The sequence below is a fragment of the Eleginops maclovinus genome, chromosome 15 (assembly GCF_036324505.1).
Source record: "Eleginops maclovinus isolate JMC-PN-2008 ecotype Puerto Natales chromosome 15, JC_Emac_rtc_rv5, whole genome shotgun sequence".
Classification (NCBI taxonomy): Eukaryota; Metazoa; Chordata; class Actinopteri; order Perciformes; family Eleginopidae; genus Eleginops; species Eleginops maclovinus.
Window position 1 is genome coordinate 3,980,790 of NC_086363.1, and position 7,500 is coordinate 3,988,289.

The 7,500-nt window shown below is 42.8% G+C and overlaps 1 long non-coding RNA gene across 1 annotated transcript in view; it reads left to right on the top strand.

The window, feature by feature from the left end:
• Positions 1-7,500, top strand: part of LOC134876832 (uncharacterized) — a 76,704-nt gene that overhangs the window by 325 nt on the left and 68,879 nt on the right. The window contains exon 2 of the long non-coding RNA XR_010167499.1: positions 720-773. This is a non-coding gene — a long non-coding RNA (uncharacterized LOC134876832). The remainder of the gene's footprint in view (positions 1-719; positions 774-7,500) is intronic.

Consider the following 7,500-nt stretch of genomic DNA (forward strand, 5'->3'; position numbering starts at 1 on the left):
AGCTGGACTTTCATGTGTGTAGGACTCAATAAGGGCAGGATGTACACACAGCCACCTCTCTGCAAGTGCAACTGTCAAGCCATGTCCATAATCCTTCATTTGAGGTCAACGATCCATATGATAAAACCCTGACAAATATTTGTGATTTTGCATAAGCATTTATTAACACTTGGCATGAAGTACAACACCATACGGATGAGTGAAGGGTTGGATAAAAACCTGCAGAAAAATCCCTCTTTTTTCCTAAAGAGGCCTAAATCCTCCTCCTCTTACACTGTAAACTCATTAAAAGGCCTCTGCTGGAAATGAGGCCTGCTGAGGACACATTTTTTCCCCCCACAATGATGAGCTGAGACGGCAACACAAACAGATTCCCAGTAATCGACTCAGGAGTAATGTAAAATAGTGTCATGGGTGTTGGTTAGGCTGTTATTGGGGGGCCTACATTGCTCAGAGTTAGATCAACTTTCCATCGCCTCGGTGGGCTGCAGAGTTTGGGGTTAACCCTCTGATGTCTGCTGTTCTGCAGCACACCAACGCCTCAGGATCTCTTTCTGTAGTAAATTAATTTACATTTGGAGGATTTTCTAAAGATGCTGGCTTCCTGTGGAGCCCGAGAGATCAAAGTGTCTCATTCTGTGTGTTTGATGATGTTTGATGTTTGCTTCGAGTGTGAATGTTGCTGACTTTTTTTTTTTGCTGTCTTTTTCTCGACACAGCAGGAGGTGATCTTTCCTGCCTTTTTACTTTCTGCCCTTCCTCGCCCGAATTCGGTAAGTTGCGATTTACTTTTTTTCCGGCTGTGATTCAGATTCCCTTTACTGACATATTATAAATCACCTCGTGATATCTAGCAGACGAGCATCAGGTGTGTGATGATGTGAGGCTCAGTTCAATTCTAACCCAGAGTAGCTGTCATGGATCAGTGAAACATCCAGCTCTGGTAACCCTAACTGATTTATTTAGGTTCATGTAATGATGCTGCTTATCCTCCACTGTGATTTTCTGTTCATGCAGAGGCTGCAGTAGTGTTTGCAAAGGGTCGTTTACTTGGTGTTTGTCATGTTGTTGCTTTTAAGAGATGTTCTAATCTTTTCTGGGACCATTGCTGCTTCTGCACAGGAAGGTACCATTCTTAATCATAAATATGTGCTGGCTTTTGATTGGTTGTGTTTCAAATGAGAGAAACAGACATGAATGAGCCAATATTTGTATTTGTATTTCTTCTTTGAGATGTCCATACTTTAGAATAGTTTATTTCTTCTTTTTAATTTCTAATTATATGCCTTGTATTGTTTTTTCTGCTGCAAAACAAACATTTCCCAGTTTGGGAGTAATAAAGTAACTCTGATCTTATCTTAAATAACTTTTTGACTAGCTATACCAATACCTGGTGGGTGATTTAGAGGCCTTGAAGCAGGCTGGATACAGATCATCGATTATAACTGCAGATGTTTTCTCTTCCTTCTTTTACTCCTATCATTCTCTTCATAACGCTGCTGCTACTCTCACTGTATATCTGCAACCAATTGTTATTAATCAACATGTCTATACTGCTGTGTGGTTACTCCTGCTTTGTGCTATGGCTCTCTTTGCAACATGTGTGTTTCTTTGCTGTGGAAATCCTGAAGCGGGAGAAGCTCATACAAAGTGTTCATGATTGCTTGGGTGATTATTTTCTGGTTCTCATGCTTTTGTATGTGTGGATCTTTGACCTCAAATGAAGGATTATGGACATGGCTTGACTGTTGCAATTGCAGAGAGGTGGCTGGGTGTACATGCTGCCCTGTTTTAGTCCAGGGAGAGGACAGTACACACAGTGAATTTAAATGGCTGTTCTTTTTTGGAGGAAGGGATTTCGCCTCCCTTTATCATTGCTCCTGGTCAGAGTGTTCTGCTGGATATTGTGCGGTGTTGTCATGTTTTGGTGTTGTTCAAATGAAGATTGAATGCATTACTTTTGTTGTTTCCATAACTACTACTTGTACTTTCTGTGGCATTGTGTTTCATATGTGCTTTGTCTTTGTGCATGTACTTTCCTCTTCGTCATGTTGTCTAATTCTCCTCGGTCAAACACTTCTGATTTAGTGTTGAACTGAAAGAAATGCAGAAAAGTGTTGGCAGCTTTAACCCAATGTGCAATCTTGTGGTTTGAGTCGGGCACTTTTCTCAGCTTTTTTTTGTAATGATGTCTATCGTTTCTGTAAGTCACAACAGAAACCTCAAAGATTTCACTGAAAAGGACTTCAATTCCCAATGTCGCTCAGGCACTTCTTTGTGTTTAAATATCCTGACCAATCTTAAAAGAAGACATGCTCCACACAGTATTTCAAGTGTTTAGTGCAGGCTGTCAAATCCATGTTAAAATGTTCTGGTTACGTCACAGAAAACAAACCATTCCTGAAAAATGTCCGCTGCAAAGATAACCGTTTTCACCCAGCAGCTGTAGTGTGTTAACTGGCCCATACACCCCCTCTTTTATATCTGTGTGCGTGGACGCGGCTATTGTTGTTAATCTGATTTGGTTAAATGTCCCCCGGGCGAACACAAAGCAGAACCTCCTCACCTTTCACCCCCCCCCCCCCCCCCGTCTCTCCCTCTCCCTCACAGATAATAATCCCAGGCCGTTTCCCTCATGTGAAGAGGCTAATCAGTTTAAATACTTTGATACGGACAATATTTTAGAAAACAGTGTGTGGATACGAGTGCAGAGTGCAAATCATTGATTTTGTATTGCCATAATATAAATAGAGGTTTGAGGCTGTATTAATTACCATGCATACTGAGGACAAACAAAACAAATATTTGCTACTCTTACCGTAACACTCAGGATCTGTTAGGTCTGTTTATGATAGGTTTTAGGTTTTCACTTTTGTATTTTGTGGGACATGTCTCCATGCTTTAATGTTCAGAAAGCTCTTTATGTTTCTCATACTGTCTGTGCTGCAGCATCTCTTTTCATCCTCTGTCTGAAACCAGAGCCCAGTCTGCTCTGATTGGTTAGCTGTCCGGTTCTGTTGTGATTGGTCAACCGCTTAGAGATGTCCCGCCTCTTAGCCTATCACATGTGTTAGAGCGCTAGCCAATGAGTGCAAGTGTTATACTATGTTACTGAGGTGAACAAAGGGGTCCAAAGGAGAATTTCCATGGAAGTGGGTGGGTGAGAAACTCCCTCTGAAAGGAACTCTGGGATTTTAGCCTTTGTAGACCATTTACATACCTATATAACACATTGCAGGAAGGGGAAAAAGCAAAATAGGGCCTCTTAAAGAAACCAAGCCATGTAGGGAGATGGAAGGACTCGACATTTACTTATAAAGAAGTGTTGATCATCGCCTTTAACAAAACTGGAGTTCAGAATGTGTATTTCTTACTCTTTTCCCCACAATGTGTCGTGTCAGTGTTTGACAGACTGACAGCGAGCAGCAGCAGCTCAGACGTGTGTTTAACGCTCACTGTGAGGCGGGTAGACCTTTTTACATCAGCTCTGCAGACATCTCTCTCTGTCGTTGGCGTATCCTCATTATGAGACGAATGTTTACTGTGTTTCTCTCTCCACCCTCTGAACTGTGATATTCATCTGACCTTAAAGCTAACAATCGCCCATTCTGTGTCTCCCCTTTTTCTCTCCCATCTGCCTCCCCCCTCACTCCTACCTGGGGCAAAGTCTTATGTAAAACACATTTATTTTTAATAGATTTTTTAATGAATTTTTTAGCTGCCTATTAATAATGCCATTAGTGGTGGCAGAGCGGCGTCAGACAGCAGCGCGGCCTGTTAATCCTGCCCCGCAGCCCTGGCAAACGCAACTAATCCAGGCCCCTGCTTTGGCTGCAAGTAGGCCTCACACACACACATGAACACACACACAAGTATGTGCAAACATGAACTGTATGTAAAACAGTCCGCCACACACACTTGAGAGTGTTGGTTAATCCTCCCGGTGTGTATGTGTTCAAACAGTCACCATTATTTCTTTCTCACTGTCTTTTCACACACATCCCCCTCCTCCTGCTCACCAGCCCTCCTCCTTTTAATCCTTCTGTCGCTCCCTCCCTCATTCATGCTTCTCCTTTGCCTCCCACCTTATTTCTCCCTCCCCTTCCATCTTGACCTCCTCCCTCATTTTCCCCTCTGTTCGCCTCCCCTCCTCATCCGCCTTTCTTCTTCTTCTCCCCTGGGCACCCAGCAGGCCTGGCCTTGGTGCTCGACTCCTCACGGAGGCTCCTTACCTGGGGCCCTGAGTGTGCACACACATAAACTCACACACACCCACACACACACATCTGTGGATGCTACAGAAAGTCGGTGCAGAGCCGCTTAAAGCCTTAATAGAATTTGAGCCGGGCTCAGAGAGCGCTGGAGAAAAGGTGTTAATTACTGCTGGTTTTAATGCTAATTAAATGTTTCAATTAATGGTGTGTTTGTTGCCAAAATGTGTGTCGGTAATTGACGAACGGCAATAAGGTGTTTGAAGGCATTAAAGAAAGAGACAAAGAGAAAGAGAGCGCTCTACCTCATAGATGTGCCAGAGCCCGGAGCAGTGCAGCATGGGAAATTTCATTCATGAGGTGGAGGAGCTGGAACAGATTCAATACAGCTGTTTTCCATAAAACCGTTCCTGGCCTCCGTCAAATCCACTGTTTCAGCTGGACTGTCATGTGATGGACTGAGGGAGCGCAGTATCTTTGACAGGAGAACAAAACAAACAGGGCAGCACATTTATCTGTTTCTATCGTTGGGGTGCAACTTATTCGTACAGGAAGATAAGAAAAGAATACCTCAGGATTAAACCTGACAGTAGTGGAGAGAAGAGAGGTTTCTACTTAGATATGTTTTCCTCCACACATCTGGAGGTTTCCTGTTGCAAGAGGGTGTTGTGGTTTAAAGTAAATGAAGTTTTTTTTCTTCAATAAAATGCAGATAATGCACCTGTAATAAATGCTGTTACTGTAAAATGTTAGAGCTGCACATAAAATATAGTTTCCCAGATTGTTTCTTTTCACTATTTTGTCACGTTTTTAAATAAACATTTTTTATATATTTTTTAAATCTAAAGAAATTGATAATAATGAGCTACTGAGATGTTCCTATGATGCAGTGTTTTATACTTTGGAGACTCCCCCAAGCTACATTATTTTACAAAGCTGTAAATAATAATCCTTTTTCTGCCTTTCAGTTATATAATAATCACTTGTTGCCGGGCAGAACTTTAAGATTACATTGAATATATATAAAATACTGTCAGAAAGAAAAGGGGAAGTCCTGTGAATTTGAAGCAAATGAGCAAACATGACCAAGAACAAAAGTGTGTTCAGAGCTCTAATGTCTAAACAGTGTTTCAGAGGCTCTGTGAGTTCTGCCTGGACAAATCAACATTTAAGTTATTGGACTTTTCTCAAGCACTGCTCTCCATCACCGCTGTCTAAGAAAGACACAATGCTATTAGAAACATGTACAGCGTCTTTTGTCAAAGTGGAGCATGCTGGTGTTCATCTTCATGGTGTGTGAGTGTGTGTGTGTGTGGTGCCCTGGGTGATTCGCTGCAGACACAGACAGTCCATCACGCTGAATTATAACCTCAGTGAGGAGCCAGCGTCGCACTCACAACTGCTTTGTGTTCACTTTGCACAGTGTGTGTGTGTGTGTGTGTGTGTGTGTGTGTGTGTGTGTGTGTGTGTGTGTGTGTGTGTGTGTGTGTGTGTGTGTGTGTGTGTGTGTGTGTGTGTGTGTGTGTGTGTGTGTGTGTGTGTGTGTGTGTGTGTGTGTGTGTGTGTGTGTCACACTTGCTGCACACTGATATGAATTCCATCTGACTTGGTATGCAAATCAAAAGACTCTAGGTAGGGTAGTGCTAATCGCCCGGTGGCTCTGCGGGCAGTGTGTGTGTGTGTGTGTGTGTGTGTGTGTGTCCTAAGGCTTTCGGGATAAGGATGTGAAATTCCAGATCAGCGTTTCGGTGCTGAAGCCCGTAGGCTCCTGTCAATCCCGCAGACACACACACACACACACACACACACACACACACACACACACACACACACACACACACACACACACACACACACACACACACACACACACACACACACACACACACACACACACACACACCTCTGTCTCTCTCTGAGTTTCTGTGTGAGATTAGCATAATTAAGTCATTTGTTGGGGTTGGTTGCTGATAAAATCTTTGATTTATTCAATACCAACAATATCACAGGATAGATAAATCTGTGTGTGTGTAAATGTTTGTTTGCATGTGCGTGCAGGTGTCACTCTGAACCCCCGACACCTCATCTTCTATCACCCACAATGCATTGCGCTTCTGGCAATCCTCTGGCGGGCATAATCAATTGCTCCTCCAACCTGCATCACAACGATCCGTCACAAACACACATCCTATAAACACACACGGTAATTTGTTTCCAGAGACACTGCAGATCATTTCTCAAATGTAGAATTACGTTTAAATTCTAAGTGTTTCTATATTTTGTCTCACTGTTCTGTTGTTAGAAACGTTGCATTGCCTTTTGTTGCTGCAATAAATTAGCGTCAGCATCTTGTCTGAAAGCACCCGGGAAGTTCTTTTACTGACGGCAAAACAAAATGGATTGTGGGGAAAAAGGAGGAGTAGGAGGAGGAGGAGGAGGAAGAGGGTGGTGGTGGTGGTGGTGGTGGTGGAAGTACTTTGAAGTACAGCAGTTGTGCAGCAAGAACAATAGGAAGAGTTTGATGAGAGCAGGGAGATGCTTTAAGTGTGGGGGTGCGGGGTGTTACAGGGAAAATGAAATGATGTTCTAGAGTGAAATAACAACCGGCTACAGATGAGGGGTGGGCTTTGTGTACACGTCGTGGGGGACATGAAACTGACTCTGAATTGTACAATTAGACAACCGCAAAAATAAAAATAAAAGTCAAGACCTTTTGACCCTTGGATTTCAGCCTTTGCAGACCATTAACTTGCACCAAAACCTCTATCGCACTACAGGAAAGGGGAAACCCCAAAAAGCATAACAGGGTCTTAAAAAGGAGCCTGCATTTCAGACAGGGGTCAGGGGGTTTATGAGATGAGGGTGTTTGCAGGAGGAGAGTGTATGATGTGTTTAAATGACATATTTGGAAATGTTGGAGCTTTTAGATCTTGAGTCATAATAGCGGCTCGGGATTAAGCTTCAATACGGCGACTGAAGATGATGAAAGTAATGGAAAGCAGGATCTATAAATCAACAACAAGTCTGTCCCCTTGGTTGAACCTAAATAAAGAACCTTAAACAACTTCACCGAACTCCAAAACAATATTAAAAACTTCACATTGCACTTTTTTTAGGATATAGGATTTGATTCAGCTCACAGAATACGCTTTATCTTGTCTTGCTAATATAAATACATCCCATGGATTAATTTCTCCTTGGTTTGTGTGCTCCTCATCACATCCTGCTGCCTTAAAGCTGCGCTGAGATTGAGCACTCTGGCAGAGAGGTAAATAAGGAGGGTGATTAA